Source organism: Trichechus manatus, unplaced genomic scaffold (assembly GCF_000243295.1).
Source record: "Trichechus manatus latirostris isolate Lorelei unplaced genomic scaffold, TriManLat1.0 scaffold00012, whole genome shotgun sequence".
NCBI lineage: Eukaryota > Metazoa > Chordata > Mammalia > Sirenia > Trichechidae > Trichechus > Trichechus manatus.
The window spans coordinates 10,116,808-10,135,129 of NW_004443948.1; the positions used below are offsets into that span (position 1 = coordinate 10,116,808).

General features: G+C 36.2%; 1 protein-coding gene across 1 annotated transcript in view; it reads left to right on the forward strand.

Annotated features, from left to right (window-relative positions):
- GBE1 (1,4-alpha-glucan branching enzyme 1) overlaps nucleotides 1–18,322 on the forward strand; it is a 311,336-nt gene that overhangs the window by 273,721 nt on the left and 19,293 nt on the right. The gene's annotated exons all lie outside the window — the stretch shown is intronic.

The following is an 18,322-nucleotide window of genomic DNA, read 5'->3' on the forward strand; positions in this document are numbered from 1 at the left end:
GTTATGGGTTTATTTAGTTGTTCTACCTCAGTTTGTGTTAGTTTAGGTAGGTAGTGAGTTTCTAGAAATTTGTCCATTTCATCAAGGTTTTCAAATTTGTTAGAGTACAATTTTTCATAGTATTCTGTTATGATTTTCTTAATTTCAGTTGGGTCTTTTGTGGTATCAGCCATCTCATTTCTTATATGGTTATCTGCTTCCTCTCCTGTTTTTCTTTTGTCAGTTTAGCCAATTGTTTATCAATTTTGTTGATATTTTCAAAGAACCAGCTTTTGGTCTTGTTTACTCTTTCAATTGTTTTTCTATTCGCTATTTCATTTAATTCTGCTCTAATTCTTATTATTTCCTTTCTTCTGGCATCAGAGGGCTTCTTTTGCTGCTGTCTTTCTATTTGTTCCAGTTGTAAGGTTAATGTTTTGATTATGGTCCTTTCTTCTTTTTGCATGTGTGCATTTATTGCTATAAACTGACCTTTGAGCACTGCTTTTGCTGTGTCCCGAAGCTTCTGGTAGGATGTGTTTGTCATTCTCATTTGATTCTGTGAATTTCTTTATTCCATCCTTAATTTCTTCTATAACCCAGTACTTTTTGAGCAAGGTGTTGTTCAGGTTCCATGTGTTTGATTTTTTTTCCTTGCTTTCTCTGTTGTTGATTTCTACTTTTATGGCTTTATGGTCAGAAAAGATGCTTTGTAATATTTCAATGCTTTGGATTTTGTTAAGGCTTGCTTTATGGCCTAATATGTGGTCTATTCTGGAGAATATTCCATGTGCCTTGGAAAAGAAAGTGTACTTGGCTGCTGTTGGGTGGAGTGTTTGGTATATGTCTATGAGGTCAAGTTGGTTGATTGTAGCATTTAGCTCTTCCATGCCTTTGTTGAGCTTCTTTCTAGATGTTCTATCCTTCACTGAAACTGGTGTGTTGAAGTCTCCTACTACTATTGTGAAGCTTTCTATCTCTCTTTTCAGTGCTGTTAGAGCTTGTTTTATGTATTTTGGAGCCCTGTCATTGGGTGCGTAAATATTTATTATAGTTATGTCCTACTGGTGTATTGATCCTTTAATCATCATATAAAGTCCTTCCTTATCCTTTGTGGTGGATTTTACTTTAAAGTCTGTTTTGTCAGAGATTAATATTGCCACTGCTGCTCTTTTTTGAGTGTTGTTTGCTTGATGTATTTTATTCCATCTTTTGAGTTTTTGTTTATTTCTGTCTTTAAGTCTAAGGTGTGTCTCGTAGGCAGCATATAGACGAATCATGTTTTTTTATCCATTCTGCCAGTCTCTGGCTCTTTACTGGTGCATTTAGTCCATTTACATTCAGTGTAATTATTGATAGGTAAGAGTTTAGTGCTGTCATTTTGATGTCTTTTTGTGTGTGTTGTTCACAGTTTCTTTGTACCATTTAATTTTCTGTGCTGAGTCATTTTTATTTATGTATTTTCTTTTCATCTTTTTCATTGTTGTTGATTTTGTATTTGCTTAGTTTTTATATTTTTCTAGTTTTTTTATTTTCATGTCTAGGATTGTTAGTTTCCTTTGTGGTTACCTTAATATGCAGCCCTATTTTTCTAAGTTTATACCAGTCTTTTATTTCTTTGTATTGTCTCGACTTCCTCTCCAAATGAAAAATCTATGTCTACGTTTTTTCAGTCCCTCTGTTTTGTTTTAATGTTGCCATCTTTTCCATATTGACATCTGTTTCCCTATTTTCAGTGTTTTAGCTTTGATTTACTTTTGTGACTTTCCTACCTGGGTTGATATCTGGTTGCTCTGTCCTGTGTTCTAGTCTTGGGTTATTATCTGATGTTACTGATTTTCTAACTGGAGTACTCTCTTTAGTATTTCTTGTAATTTTGGTTGGGTTTTGCAAATTCCCTAAACTTCTGTTTATCTGGAAATGCCCTAATTTCACCATTATATTTGAGAGACAGTTTTGCCAGATATATAATTCTTGACTGGCAATTTTTTTCCTTCAAGGCTTTATATATGTCATCGCATTGTCTTCTTGCCTGCATGGTTTCTGCTGAGTAGTTTGAGCTTATTCTTATTGACTTTCCTTTGTAGATGACTTTTCGTTTATCCCTAGCTACTCGTAAAATTCTCTATCTTTGGTTTTGGCAAGTTTGATTATAATATGTCTTGGTGAATTTCTTTTGGGATCTACCTTACATGGGGTTCAGTGAACATCCTGGATAGATATCTTGTCATCTTTCACGATATCAGAGAAGTTTTCTGCCAACAAATCTTCAACAATTCTCTGTGTTTCTGTTATACCCCACCCGTTCTGGTACTCCAATCACTCGTAGGTTATTCTCTTTATAGAGTCCCACATAATTCTTAGGTTTTCTTCATTTTTTTAATCCTTTTATCTAATTTTGCCTCAAATCAGTTGACGTCAAGTGCTTTATCTTCAATCTCACTAATTCTGACTCCGTTGCCTCAATTCTGCTCCTATGACTTTCTGTTGAGTTGTCTAATTCTGGAATTTTATTGTTAATTTTCTGGATTTCTGATTGCTGTCTCTCTATGGATTCTTACAGCCTGTTAAATTTGTCATTGCTCTTCTATAATCTTTTTAATTTCTTCTATTGCATGTTCTGCGTTTTGCTTAATTTCCTTCCTAATTTCTTGAAGATTTCTGTATATTAATCTTTTGTATTCTGCCTCCTGTAATTCCAAGAAATTTTCCTCCTCTGGAAAATTTCTATATTCTTTATTTTGGGAGCTTACTGAAACCATCATGGATTACCTCTTTATGTGATTTGATATTGATTGTTGTCTCTGAGCCATCAATAAGTTATTATATTTATTAATTTTATGTTTGCTTACTATATCCTATCTTCTTGTTTTGTTTTGATATGCCCAGATAGGGTGCTCATATGAGCTAGTTTGATTATTGGCTGTTACCTTTGAAGCTTTAATGTCCTATCACCAGATGGTTAGATCTGTTACCTAGGTATGTGAGCTCAGGAGTCTGCCCATTCCTCCTGTATGGATTCAGTCAGGTGCCCAGATAGATAGCCTCCAAGTGTGTGGCATAGGCTCTCACTTACAGTCCTAGACAGGCATGGATGATTGGTGTAGACACAGGCATCTGGCTGCAGCAGGGGGACACACACTCTGAGCAAGGCAGGGGACTGACAGCCACCCCCAAATGTCCAGGAGAAAGGCGTGTCCCTTTTCCCTAGAGCGCGTAGGTGGGTGAGTTTTCCAGCTGAACTATGAACAGCTGATGCTGTTGGTTGTAAGGACTGGGGGACACTTCTTATTCATGGGCACCTATTGCAGGTGGCTAGGTGGTGTGGGTGGAGCCACCAGTTCTCAGGCCCCTGATGTGGGTAGGTCAAGACCCTGCTTAATGGGCAGAGCTATGTCAAATGTCATGAACCTGCCACCTCACAGCTGAAATAGTTGAAGTTAGAGTTCCGGTATATACCATGTTGTACTGTGATAATGAGTGCCTACGCTGTTGAGATCGGCCCATACAAGGCTATGCAGGGGGAATGGCACTCTAAGTCTGTGAATCCCTGATGCCTGTGCCTAGGCAAAGGAGCTGTGCCTACCCTAGGTTCCTTGCTTAGGGGAGCCAGCAGTTTATTTTTCCCGTTTGTTAATTTGTTCACTCTCCAAGGCAGGGAGAATAGCTCTGGGTGTGTCACGGATCCTACTTTCCATCCAGGGGACTTGGCAATTGCTGAAGCTGGTCCGGGACCCAGTGTGGAGCAGGAAGTGGGGAGGTAAATGGGAGAGAGGGGTGTTTTTGATCCATGCAGTAAGCTGTACACAAGTATTTACCTTTCGTCGAGGGCTGCTTTTCACTGGTTCTGTGTGGCCGAGTAGACTTTCAGCGTCTGGGTCTCTTCTGGTGCAGATTATGCCTCCAGAGCACCGATGCTTGCCGGCCTCACCACTCACCCCTGAGCTGATTAAGCCTGAAGGGCTCAGGCTCTCACTGGGTCAGGTCTGGCGACTCCTCGCTGATTCCAAACCGTCTCTCCCTCCCCCTGCCACTCAGTCCGGTTCCTCAACTCTGCCTTTGATGTTCAGGGCTCCCAGATTGCTGTATATAATCGAATCACTTGTTTTTTCGGGTCTTTGTTATAAGAGGGTCCACCGGAAGCATCTGACTACTCCGCCATCTCTGCCCCGCCTCTCTGTGCTTTCTAACTCAGCAATGTCCAATGGGTAGCACGTGACATAGTCGCAAGACAACAGCCACAGTTCCATGCGTCACATTCAGACACAACAAAATGCAAACCAGATTTTATTTTTTGTTTTTCTTTTCATGATTGAAGATACTTCTCTACCAAAACTTCTTTCATATCCCATAGACCAGATTTGGATCACACATCCCCAAAGAGATCTAATCAGCTATTTATAATCAAGATTTATCCCTCAGTCTCAGAGGAAGTGGACTCCTTGGTGAATTGAACATACAGACATAGTGTTTCTCAACCAGTAAGAAGGAAAGAGCCACTGCTATCCATTCATTTGCCAGTGACGTCTGCCACCACCCCATGCTGCTCTATTACATCTTGGGTGGTGAGAGATGGTTCCTTTCCTTCTCCTCACTCAGCAGATCACTGTCCCACATGACATCAGAACATATGAAGAGGAGGCTGTAGCTGTGACTGCTGGCCCAAATGTGCCAGGGTTAACTTTCACAAAGAGATAGGTAAAGGAAATTAATGTAATGGGGTTACCTGCACTAAAGAAGTGCTGTACTGTTCAAGGAAGCAAATGTCATTGCCATCTCTGTGAAGAAATGCAAACAAGCACCAGATGTGTAATTACTCATGCATGACCATTCTTAGCCCCAACTTGCTAAAGTAGTGTCCCTGGACTGAATCCTTCTATACCTGTTAATGTAATATTTAAAAAAAAAAAAAAAAAGTTGCCATCGAGTCCGACTCATAACGACCCTATAAACAAATCAAAATACATTTACAGAATATTTGGGATCTACTGAAGACTTTGATAAGCATTGTCCTTGACCCCAAGTAGAGGAGAAGGGGTATAAAACCAAACTATGCTATAAGGCATACATCAAGAAATGGAAAGGGGATGGGAATGTTCCATGGAAGAACAGAGGGCAAGGAAGAGAAAAATAATAATAAAATGAAAGAGAGAGAGAGAAAGCAAGAGTGAGAAATTAAAGCTGTTTAAGCCTGGATACTGAGAAATGAACATGATTGTAGTAGGAGAAAAAAAGAAAGGAGGAAGGCCATCCCAGCTGTTGGAAAGCGTAGAATATCATTAGGTAATGGAAAATACAACAGATTAATTGGAAAATGAGGTACATAAAAAAATAGTAACAGGAGATAAAACTGAAAAGACAGATTGACGTCACATAATGGAAGATTTAATGGCATATTAATTAGAACAGGCTTTAATTCTATAGTTACAATGAGTCACGGAAGGTTTTTGAGCTAGGGAGCTACATGATGAGAATGTTGCTTTAGGAAAATTTCTCTTTTATCAGTGGATAAGACAACTTTCTTGAGGAGAGAGATTATATGTACAGATATTTATTATGAGGAATTGCACTGCACCTGAAAGATAGTGATGACATAAACTAGAGTAGTACCATAAGATAGAGAGAGCTGTATGTAGTTCTTTCTTATAATGAAAGAACTTGCAACTCTTTGGACATAGGGTATAGAAGAGATAATATAATATTTCACATTAAACAATGGGGAAAATGGTAGTGGTATTATTATTAAGGATAGCAAAGTAAAGAGGAGTAACCAATTGGAGGAATAAACAATATAAATTTAACTTAGGATTGTTGTCAAGTGGAAATATATGGAATTTCAGCGATGATGTTTAGGAGAAAAGTCTTGGTTCAAGCTACGTAGCTCTCCCATCTGAAGTCTCTATGACTTAGACTCACTAATGTTATTGAATAAAAATATATATAATAACATAGTGTACATTGAGTAGAACTCACCCAAAAGTTAGTTTTTATTTAGTAGTACAAAGTACCTCTGTGCATGAAAGTCTAATTTGGTCTTGGTAATCCTTGCCACGAATTGAGTCTTCTAAAATTTTACGATTAGTTTAAATGTCTATAGCACCTGTTACACAAAAATTCTCTATTTTAATAAGCATTCAATGCTTTACATTAGTGAGCCCCTTCAGAAGCTGTACTCATTAAAAGTTGTAATGGCATAGACACCTTGGAAAATTGGTCCGTATCTGCATAGAAATGATAGTTGGTCATCTATTGGGTCTCCAAGAGAACCTGAAAGAAATATTTTTGGTCTTTCTTCTGGATTGGTCTTCTACAGATTTGTGCCTCCTTGGACCTTGTTTACTTTTGCTGCCTTTCTTATTCATGTCATTCTGTCAGCAAACTAATTCCCATGTGTTATTGCTTTCTCTAAGGACGTTTGCATTTTAATAACAGTCTCTTGGAATACTCAAGAAGTATTAAAGATCTAATGGACTGAATATCTAATGGAAAAATTTTTTTTTTAATAATGAAGATATATATATATATTTATATTTGGAGGGGACTGGAGCAGGAGAGTATTTCCAAAGTACCTTACATTCTTATACCCCAACTTCTGGTTAGCTATATGTTATAAGACCAGCCCCAACTCCTAGACTGAAAACATAAAATCTTCTGGGTTTTGAGAGGTCCTACACTCAAACCTCACAGTTCAGGCAGCAATCCCATCTATAAATTCCCTCACCAATAGTCAGCTAACCATTATCTGAACACTTTCCAGTCCTATAAACCTCACTATTTCATAAGGTAAAGGATTCAAGTTTTTTTTTTTTTGCAATTATGAAAAATAATATTGCATTAATGAACTGAAAATTTTATCTTTGGAATATAAATGCATTAGCTCTAGTTCTGTACTCTGGGGCTACTCAAAACAGGTCTAATGCCTGCTCTACATGGAGCCATTCAAATCAGAATGGCATTTAGTATGCTCCTCACAGTACTGCCTCTCCCTTCTCTTCTCTTTTCCAGACCAAGTATCTTTGGTTTCCTTAATAGATTCTCATGGTACTTTCTACACTCTGTACCATTACATCTCCCTTATGAAAATGCAAGCAGTATTGTTCACATTCCTCAGTATTGTTCAGTACTGTGCTGACAGCACAGTATTCCAGATGTGGTCTGACAAGTATGACACAGAGTGCGCCATTACCTCCTTTTATCTTGGTGCTGCTCTCTTATTAATATGGTTAACATTGCATTAGCTTTACTGGCAGCTATCACATTCTCCTATTACACTGCACTTGCATTCAGATAAAAGTCTTTAGTTTTTTCTTTATGTGTACTCATGTATGTCATATCTCCCTTATCCTTTATTTATTTCATTAATAATTTAACCCAAAATCCTGTATTTAACATTTGACATGAAAAATACAGTATTTTTTTTTTTGCCTCTCACCTAATAATAGAAGATAAAAGAAATAACTAGAGTAAAACAGTTCTATGTTACTAATCTGTTATGATTGCACCATCCTCCATAAGCAGCAGATAGATCTATAATTTCAGTTTCCTGTTGTTCCAAGCTCAGCTTTCAGAGTCTTTTTTATGATCTTTAGCATTTTAGTTCTTTTCAGGCCTTTCATCTTTCCTACTTTATTCTCATACCTTTAAACTACATTGTAGTTCAACATTATAGGACCACTTCAGATACAGAGAGAGTGTTCTTTAAAAAATAGGATTTCTATGCTATGTTTTCTGACTTTACCAAAGCACTCTATGCCATTGGTATTTCCAACTACTGAGCAAATGAATTGAATATAAAGTTTTACTGTGAATAATCCACAGTGGCAAGATTGGATGTATTAATCAAGTCAAGAAATTCATCAAATTTTTAATTCCCTGGGAAGCAGGATTTGCTGCCAGAACAAATTTAAAGTTTCTAAAGAACTCATTTGAACTTCCTCTGCCATTATGAAATATAAACCTGCTGTAGATAACATGTCTGAATTCTTGAGTAGTTCTGTTTGTTGAATGTGTGTATCCGCTATATCAAATGGCAAGACATCAACTTTCACTCAGGTCTGTGGAGAATAGATGGTGACTGTCTTCTCAGGCAACTATTGTAAGGGGAGCTATTTGGGGCTAATGCCAGGGAAGACAGAAGAAACGATGAAAGGCTGCTTTTAAGTATCACTTCAAAATAAGATGTTTCATTTGGAAATCAAAGAGACAAGTATCATTTGTATAAATAAGATTTTGTATGCGGTCTTCATGGTGACTGCTAAAGGATATGCTATTTTTTTCTTCAGAAGGAAACCACATAGTCAGGAATTGCCATAGTCAGGAAAAACAAAATAAAACAACAACAGCAGCAACAAAAACCCTATGCCTATATAATGTTCCTATTTGTCTATTTTAACTGCTAATCTTGAATGTAATACTCACTAGCAGTCTTTATTACAGTAGATAGCAATGTGGGTAAGGCAAAATTGAGACCTAAATATACTTGGTAAGCAGGCAGGGTTACACATTTCATGCTTAGAAGATAAAATACATCTTCCCCGTTGGTTGTATTTAGTTGTGATTTTATATGGTTTAGCCTTAAACAGAAATAAATATAATGCCTTTTATATTATCAGAATCGTTATTGGATGTCTTTACTCATATTTCTAGAACATTATCAAATAAGCATTGAATCAAAAGGAATACTGCTAAGCCCCTAAAGACAAACTGTTCTTTCTAATCTGTTTCGAATAACACAAATGATAATGCCACATTTTTAGTGATGTGGGGGAGAGTGGGGGTGTTAAGATACCTCTTTTGAGGGCCTTCTGTTCGCTAGACATTTTTATTAGGCATTTAGTTTAGTATTCCTGGCCACACTATAAAGTACTTGCATTAGCCTCATGTAACAGATCAGGAAATTGAAGCCTTTATGTAACTATCGAACTTCTCTTAGACACATGGCTGGTAAAGATTGAACAATGTATGACAAAGCCCATGCACTTTCTGTTATATAATGGAGCGTCTTTCTGTCTGTCATTTATGAGTGTGTGCATATGGTTTGGTGATGGTAGTGATGGTGGTATTACTGATGATGATTTATTTCTGGAGAGTTTGAAATGATTTTGATATAGTTCTGGGAAAATAGCATGAGAAAAATGTACATAAATTCATGGCAAAGGCAAGCTTCTCTCTAGTCAACTAACCACCCCATCATCCCATGATCATTACCCGCAAATTCTTCCCTAGGAATTCTTCTCTGTGACCCCTGTCACCATCCTCCACAAGAAGAAAAGCGATTTTAAAAAAGTAAAAACCTACATATTTAGGTTAATTATTGTGATTTCTATATTCTAGAGTAGAATATAAATGTATCATGGTTCCATGTTCAAAGTTAAACTCTTCTGGGGGCTTAAATTATGTGCATCATATCACTTTAAGTTTACCGTATGATACTCCATGTACACTTTAAAATCTCACAGCTTATTTATAAGGTTCGTGTCCTGGTATATACAGATTTATATCATTCAGAGAGTGCAAAGAACACTAGAATCAAATGTTGTTAAATTATTTGTCAGCATGCTGTTGGGGTAGGGGTGGGAATGATAGGGTAATAACAGCCCCCTTCCCAAATGGCATCGCAAACTGTTACAATGTTAAGATCCTCAGCAGAGTGATCCTAAAGTATGGCTTGTGAAGAATATGTGAATCTAGGCCAAAAATATTTAAAGCTAAGGGAACAGATGAGTAAATAGTTGGATTTGACCCGAGATCTTTGAAATACTTTCATTAAACTACTGCAAGATGTACTTTTTAAAATGTAAATTCAGACTCTGACATTTGCAGCCTGTACACAGAGTTTCTAATGAGCAGATAAGGTCACTTGAATGATTCACTGGAGTGTGATTGCTGAAGGCAGAGATGTTGCTTTGAGTTACTCAGTTTACAAAAGCCCTTCAAGTGCCGTTATTTAACACTCTGTGTTTATTAGAATCTGTGTTTTATGCAACAAATAAAAAGAAAGGACTTCATTTAGAATTAGCTAAATGCCACATTCTGTCAAGATTATATATTTAAAGGTTAATTTCTAGGCTAAAGAAACAGAGCATCTTAACTTTCTAGTTTTTCAGGTTATCGATGTTTTGATAGAAAAATAAATACAAGGTATTCTCATAAAAGTTGTACACAGGGATTTTTCAACAGGTGAGTGCTTTATTTTTTTTTTTCTTGTGTGTGTATGTTTGAGTGTGTGTGCAGGTGCATGCGTGCCTTTACTTGATCCTGCAACTTGATGATGTTCTTTCTGTGAACAAAGAGATAATCCTACTAACAATTTTATCATTGGTCCATTTGTATCTATAGCATCAAAATGGATGAATAGTCATAGCCTAGGTCAGCCTTCTTTAGTTTCAGGATGACAGTAATACTTTTAAATATTACTTAGGGATCCTTCTGATCTTTTTTCATTGTTAAACGTATCCCTGTGATTTAACGATAATAACAGACAAGTGCCCCCACCTCCACTGGTAATAAAGAGGCTATGATTTAGCTTCATTTTTCTACCCAGGAATTTGAGATGAATCACAAAGTAAGAAAAATCTTCTGCATGATTAAAATTATTTCAGATGCTGCAACACTTTTAGATAGGTTTAATATATATTCAAAAGATTATAGGCAGTAGTAATAATGAGCAAGCCTTTACTGTGCACAAATATTTTTAGTTTTATTTTTTCTTTGTTTTGAGTAGCCATCACAGTACTCTTGAGATATTGAACAGCATTTTTATCTACAAACTGTAGAAGGAATACATAGCTCAGTTGCACAGTGATGCTGTCCTCTGGTTTCAGAAATTGTCTAGCAATAGTTCAGTCGAGGTTGCTGTCTTTTAATTCTTGGGTTTCTGGAGGGGGAAAACAGTATTGTGACCTTTAAAAACTGTACATACCCACCTAAATAATAGTATCACTAATAATTTTTTGTGTGTATGTATGCCATGGTGATCATTTTTACCAATTGGTAAAAAAGAGGTACTATTATGTGGAAGAAGGTGCCCTGGTGGCTCAGTGGTTAAAAGCTCAGCTGCTAACCAAGAGCTCACCAGTTTGAATCCACTAGCAGCTCTTTGGAAACCCTATGGGGCAGTTCTACTGTCCTATAGGTTCACTATGAGTTAGAATCAACTTGACAGCAACAGTTTTTTGGGTGGTTTTTTTTGGTGTTATGTGGAAGAAGGAGCCCTGGTGGTGCAGTAGTTAAGCACTCAGCTGCTAACCAGAAGGTCAGTAGTTCAAACTCATCAGCTATTTTGTGGGAGAAAGATGTGGCAGTTTGCTTCTGGAAAGATTTACAGCCTTGGAAACCCTATGGGGCAATTCTGTGTCCTATAGGGTCTCTGTGAGTTGGAAATGACTCGACAGCAACAGGTTTGTTTGTTTTTTGTTTCTTTTTTCTTTTTGGTTTATTATGTGGACGTTGATTCTAAGATAAACTGCAAGACTACGAATCTTATCAGCATATTATCAATAATATTTGTACTTAGATTATATTAGGTACCTGCAACATAAAGCTTAATTTTTGATGGATGGATTGGTGGGTGGATGGATGTATGGAGGGATGGAGGGATGGAGGGATGGATAGATGGAGGAAGGGAGGGATGGGTGGATGGAGGGAGGGAGGGATGGATGGAGGGATGGATGGGAGGATAGATGGACTGAAGAATGATGGATGGAGCATACAGCTACCTAATCATAAAAATAACCCCTGAAGTTGTTAAAACTAAATGATTGATACACAAAGGTTACTATAATGAGCCGCTTTTCCCTTAATGCAGTTGTTTAATTAAATGGTAGAAGGGAAAATATAAGATATGATCAATGCAGTATACCATATTTTTATAGAATCTGAAATTAATTATACTAGAATCTATTTTCAGTTAGAATACTTGCTTAATAGACTTTAATAACAGTAGCTACAATCTCTTACAAGCTTATTATGGATCAGGCACTCTGCCAAGTGCTTTACACTCAGTATCTCATTTAGTAAACCTTTTCCTTTTCTAGGTAACAGCATTGCAAATATGGAAGATGACATTTTACAATGAAAACATTGGCATGAAAGATTTCACATCTAACCTTTCTTTTAAAATAGGCCATTATTTTATCCATATAATATAGATCCCCCTTCCATTTGAAAAAATATATTTGTCACCTTTATAGCTGATGCTAGTTTTGTTTTTTTTAATAAAGCATTCTGTGTCTAAGCTAAATTTATAATATTGAGCATTAAATCGCTTTTTCCATCCGGATCTCAGTAGAAATTGGCCTTTCTTTTTCAGTGACTATCCCATGCCTGCCAGAAAGCTGTTTATCTCTTCTATAAGTGAGACATTATTTTCATTGCCATCATTTTCTGTTAAGCTGTTCTAACTCAGAATCTCACTGGGTCAAAGGGAATGGTCAGTGTTTCATTTACATGTGAAAATGATACTTGAGGATCCTAGATGGCTTCTTAGAACTAAGTCATGATGTAAATACAGGTTCAGTATGGTGATTTAAGGGCTCCCAAGTGTATATGGTTGCTACAACCAAAATGAAGAGCTTTTGTTTCTCCAGAAAAAGATGGAGAAAGTTAAGAAAGCAACATTTTTTTTCTAGGAAGCAGTGGCTTCAGTTGAAATCATGTGTAAGAACCATCCCTAATTCTATTAAATTTGCATCTCTTGGGCTAAAGGTGGAAAAAAAATGCCTAATTAATGCATATAAGCAAAAATTAATCTGTGGAATTAATTATGGTTCTTTCTATTGTAGTTATGTGGTGTCAATCATTAAATAAGGAAAGTGTTCTTTAGACATTATCAAGTAAAATTATTTAATGAATATATAACTTGATTAAATACAATCATATTATCTTTTATTGACAGACCATAAATGTTTCATTACAGGAATATTAAAACAAAAATTAGCATCTTTGTCTATAAAATTATAAACATTATTGATTTTTTCTATGAGCTCTTTATTACTTGAAGAACTCAGACAAGATCATAACTACAACTATGGGCTCCATAAAGATGTTCCCTAAACCTCCCCTCTGCCTTGACCTGTATCCAATCACCGAGCGAGTGGCTAGTGCATAGCAATATTGTAATGTTTAGTGACTGTTAGGGAATACTGGGCAGCATAGAATCATAGAACTTTTGAAACCTATGAGAACTCCAGAATCACCTGGTTCACTCCATTCAGTTTAAATATAATTAGCTTGGCTAGGAAATATAGAAGATTATGTTAAGAGATGGTTTCTCAGTTAGTACCAAAAGTTAAATTTGCATATCACTTTACAATGCATGAATGTTTTTATTTACTTTCATTCATCTGATCCTCACATCATCTCAGTGATTCTGGTCAGGCAGACATTCTTACCCAACACTAGAAATGAGGATCAGAAAGATTTATAGCTTTCCCAAAGCCGTATCCCTAGTAAGTGAATAATTGTGATTTAAATCTGGTCTCTCTCTCCAGTACTCTTCTTCATTTGGGCACCAGATAATTCATCTTTTATAGTGCTCTGTAGAAACGCCACTAAAATAGGTAAAGCATGTCTCACTAATTATAATTTTGTTTCTCTGCTTCTGTTTGTAAAAGTTAATGGTGCCTCTGACTAAATGTTTTCTGCAGTGTTATACTACACTGGTTTCTGACACTCAGAAGTACGAAACAATTTAAGGTATTTTGAAGACACACTTACTTTAAAAGGGTAAGACAACTTTTTATGGAAAAATATGTCTCCTCAAAATTTTTATTAAACCAGAATATAGGCCCAAGTATATTTCAACTTCAAGTGCTGATTGGGAAACTGTCATGATAGGTGTTAGAGGATATTAGAGGATAAAAGGGTTTGGGGACTAAATATCCCACGGAACAGAGGAAAGAGCACTTTACAAAGAGGTGAAAGATAAAAGTCTGGTTTCATCAGCTTTCTTGATGAACCCTTGCTCGAGCTTTCCTTGAGTAGTAGAAATCATGATATGTACATTAGCCCCAGCATAGGCATTCTAATTTATTTGAACCACACACAGTAGATACAGCCTTAGATAGACTTAGGGAGAGGAGCTTCCCGGTAGATTTATATCAGAAGCATTTAAAGGTACATATTGTATTTGCTGCTCCTTGGAAACCCTACAGGGTAGTTCTACTCTGTCCTATAGGTTCACTATGAGCTGGAATCAACTCAACGGCATTTGATTTTTTGGTTTTGTGCTGACTATGATAGTGTCATCCCTTTGGAATTTTAATAATATAAACTGAGTAAAACTCATATTTGTGAAATAACTGTAAATAAGTTCATAATTAAATATATATAGGATTTGATTCAAAAACTGCCAGAATTTTTGCTCACTCAGTTATGTAAATGATCTCCATGTTTGACTATAATAGCCAAAACATTTGTAGATTTTGTTTTGAATGAAACCGCCAGGCAGTTTGCAGAAATAGCTTAGCAGCTTTCCTCCTCGCTTGTATTATTCTTTGCCACTTCTAACTGGCAAAATTAAGCCAGTATGACTTTTTTTTTTTTTTAATAAGGAGAATTGCAATCTACTTTATTAGATTTACTATACCCCTGGGGGAAAAAGTAGATCTATATATTAACTAACAATCATAAGTGTGTGTGTGTGTGTGTGTGTGTGTGTGTGTTTAAAGCTCTCTCAATCGTTTATCTAATTGGAGGAATGTTTACTTTGAAGCTTTTATCTCACAATAGCCAATGTAGGTATAGCTAAGAGCCATACGCCCGGAGGTACTCAGGAATGACTGCAGTGATGATGCATACACGAGCATATGTGCACACGCCTGCAAGTTTTGCTTTACAGTTTTCCATGGGAAACTAGCCCACCTCCTGCTCATTCAGCTTTTCAAAACACCGACTGAACCCTGCAGTGGTATGATGTTCTACTTGGTCTTAAAAGAGGAATATATCTTAACTATATGTTACATCTAATAAGTTATGACTTCAAATAAAGAAAAAAGATGGTTTTGCTCCCAATGCTAAAATAATCAGCTTTCAAAATGTTAGGTATATTAATGTTCATATACTTTACAGTCTTTAACTAGCAGATGGTGGTAGAGTGGTAGAAATTATTATACCGAGGTGCATAGCCTAGCTGTGCCAAATTATTAACTATATGATTTTTGACAAGTCACTCTGATGATCTATGCTTAAATTCAATCATCTGTGTAAAGGAAGCTAACTAGTCAAGTTAATAATGAAGGTCTTTGAGTATGTGCCAACTCTGGTAAACGTTTAAGCGTTTATTCACTTCAACTAAGAATTACATAAAGGTCTATCTATAAGGCTTGTACCAGTCAGAGTTATTAACTTAAGAATTAACTGCTTTAAACTGCCATGCATTTGTTTAACTATTGAAGATTGTCCAAAAAGAAAAGACAAAAGAATAACCTTTTAAAATGTCTAAGTAAACTTTGTAGATAATGAAATAGGATTGTGTTAGAAGCTGTAATTGTACATATCTAAATGTTGCATATAAAATGAGGGAAGAAAATCAAGTTTATTCCTTTAAACCAAAGTAGTATTAAATAATTTCTTAAAATTTAGCAAAAGCATGGAAAGATTAAAAAGCAAGAGTCAAGGATGAAACTACAATAGAAAATAATGAAACAAGATCCAATCAAGAAATATGCCAGATATTCATCTAGGAGTCCCTGGATGGTGGTTAAGCTGTGGACTACTAACCAAAAGGTTGGTGGTTCAGACCCACCCAGAAGTGCCTTGCAAGTAAGTCCTGGCGATCTCCTTCCAAAAGGTCACAGCCTTGAAAACCCTGTGGAGTGCAGTTCTACTCTGCACTCATAGAGTCGCCACAAGTCAGAATCGACTTGAAGGCAACTAATAACAACCACCTAGGTCCTTGATATCGGGGAAGAAAATTCTTATGGAGATTGTATATGAATAAGGGATGACAAACTATATAATAATTAAATTAATAGTATATTAAAAGGTGATAATGCTGTGATGAAAAATCAGAGTACGGGCCATTAGGTGTGGAAAGGTGTTTAGTTTTCAGTTAGGGTAGTCAGGAAAAGCTTCACCAAAAAGATTCTCTCAATCATTGTCAATAGCTTGAGGAGCACTTTCCTTAAAAAAAAAAAAAAAAAATTAAATTAATAAAATCATATGGTCCTAAAAGAGTTCAGTCTTCTGTTCAATTAAACTTAAATGTACAATTTGAAACATAATTAGAAAAGTTTTTAAGTTCTAATGAGAACAAAAAAGTGGGGAGAAGGGAATGGAAACAAAGTCAATAAAGGAAGAAGAGGCCAAGTTGGGTATAAGCAGTAAGAGAGAATAAACAGAACCGCTTTAAATTTGTCATAGCCTGAAATAATGGTTTCAATGGTCCAGAGTCTAAAATACTAAAAGCAACAGCAGCTAATAATTTGAGTACTTTTCTCAGTGCTGGATACTGTGTTAAGCACTCTATAGACATTGTCTAAATTCATCCTCATAACAGTCCTCTGATAGAGTATGGCCAATTTACCATTGAGAAACTAAATCTCAGGGAATTTGAGATTTGAAAGTGGATTGTTGAGCTGAGATTTGAAAGTGGATTGTTGAATCCCAAAGCCCACAGACCCATATTATACTGTTTTAGAGTGCTATCTCTGATCCCTGTCTGTCTTCTTGAAATGGCTTAGATAATGCTTAAAAACCAAACCAAACCCATTGCCACTGAGGTGATTCCAACTCATAGCAATCACTATAGGACAGAGAAGAACTACCGCACAGGGTTCCAAGGCTTTTTTTCTGAGCCTTTCGCCTGGTCTTTTCTCATGTAGGGCAGCTGGTGGGTTCGAACAACCGGCATTTGGGATAGCAGCCAAGTGCTTAGCCACTGCACCACAAGGGCTCCTTAGATAATGCTTACTTACTGTTTAGAATTGTCATTGTTTTTCAGAGTCTCTGAAGTTTCCAGTTATCTTTTCAATTTAGGTATATTGCCTATTTGACTCCATCGAAGGCAATATTAGAGTAAGTTTGGGTGAAGGTCTTTCTTTACAGAGTAAGTCAAAATTACTTGGAATTCAAAAGCACAGTGTGGTTGTAAAAAAATGTTTTATCTGCATGGTTGGAAGTCATTTTGATGCCAAATTATGTGGTTAGAAGAGTAATAAAAATATGTTATTTGTTTTTCTTTTGCAGTTTTAAATAATTGCTTTTGCTTCATAAAGAAGTTGAATTTACAGGTCTTTTGACACAGCCAAAGAGAGACAATTTTAGGAGGTTAGGCTGAAAGTGTGGGCACATTCTTTCAGTATTTTTGTTGCTTGAGTTAGCAAGAAACAATTAATGACATTTTTAGTTAAAGTTGTATAATCTCCTAGGATAAAGGAAAGTTCTTAATTAGGCTAGTCAGGAGCATTCAGTAAAGTATTTAGAGTAAGTTTCTTACTTGCATAAAGAAGTGTGTAGTATTCAATATTTTGCATTGTCATTTGATTTGCTGTTAACTGATGTGTGTCATTAAGCATGTCTAAGAATAAACTAATAATTTGCATGAAAATGCATTTCAGAAAGCATAGCAATCCATTAATTAATGTGATAGATAATGACATTTGAGACCCTCATGCTTTGGGTTTGCTTTATTGCTATTCTGCATAATTAAAAAAAAAAAATTTATAGCCAAGGAGGCAAACTTTCAGGAATTGGAGTTTATTTTGTAGTCTAAAACCAGAAACCTATGGTTGATGAATCAAGAGCATCCTAGACTATACTAGAAGTATAATTCCGTTTTGCGCGTGTCAAAAATAAACAACTCGGAACACCGTTAATACATCGTTATGCAGGTTTAATAGACAACTTTAAAGATGGGCAGCACGCCATTACTGTGTAAATCAGTGCTCCGATTAATTAAGATACTCAACGTACTTACATACAATTTCATTAGGAACTCTGAACAAAAAATTTTTGATCAGTTGATGTTTATGTCAGAATACATATATCTTATACGTTGACCAATCGAACAGAATTGAGAACCCAGATGTAAATCCATCCACCTACGGTCACCTGATCTTCGGCAATGGCCCAAAGTCCGTCAAATGGAGAAAAGGCAGTCTTTTTAGCAAATGGTTCTGGCAAAACTGGATATCCATCTGCAAAAAAATGAAACAGGACCCATACCTCACGCCGTATACAAAAACTACTTCAAAATGGATCAAAGAACTGAATATAAAGCCTAAAACTATAAAATTCATAGAAGAAGAAGTAGGACCAACACTTCAAGCCTTAATACATGGCATTAACAGGATACAAACCATAACCATCAACGCACAATCCCCAATAGATAAGCTAGATAACT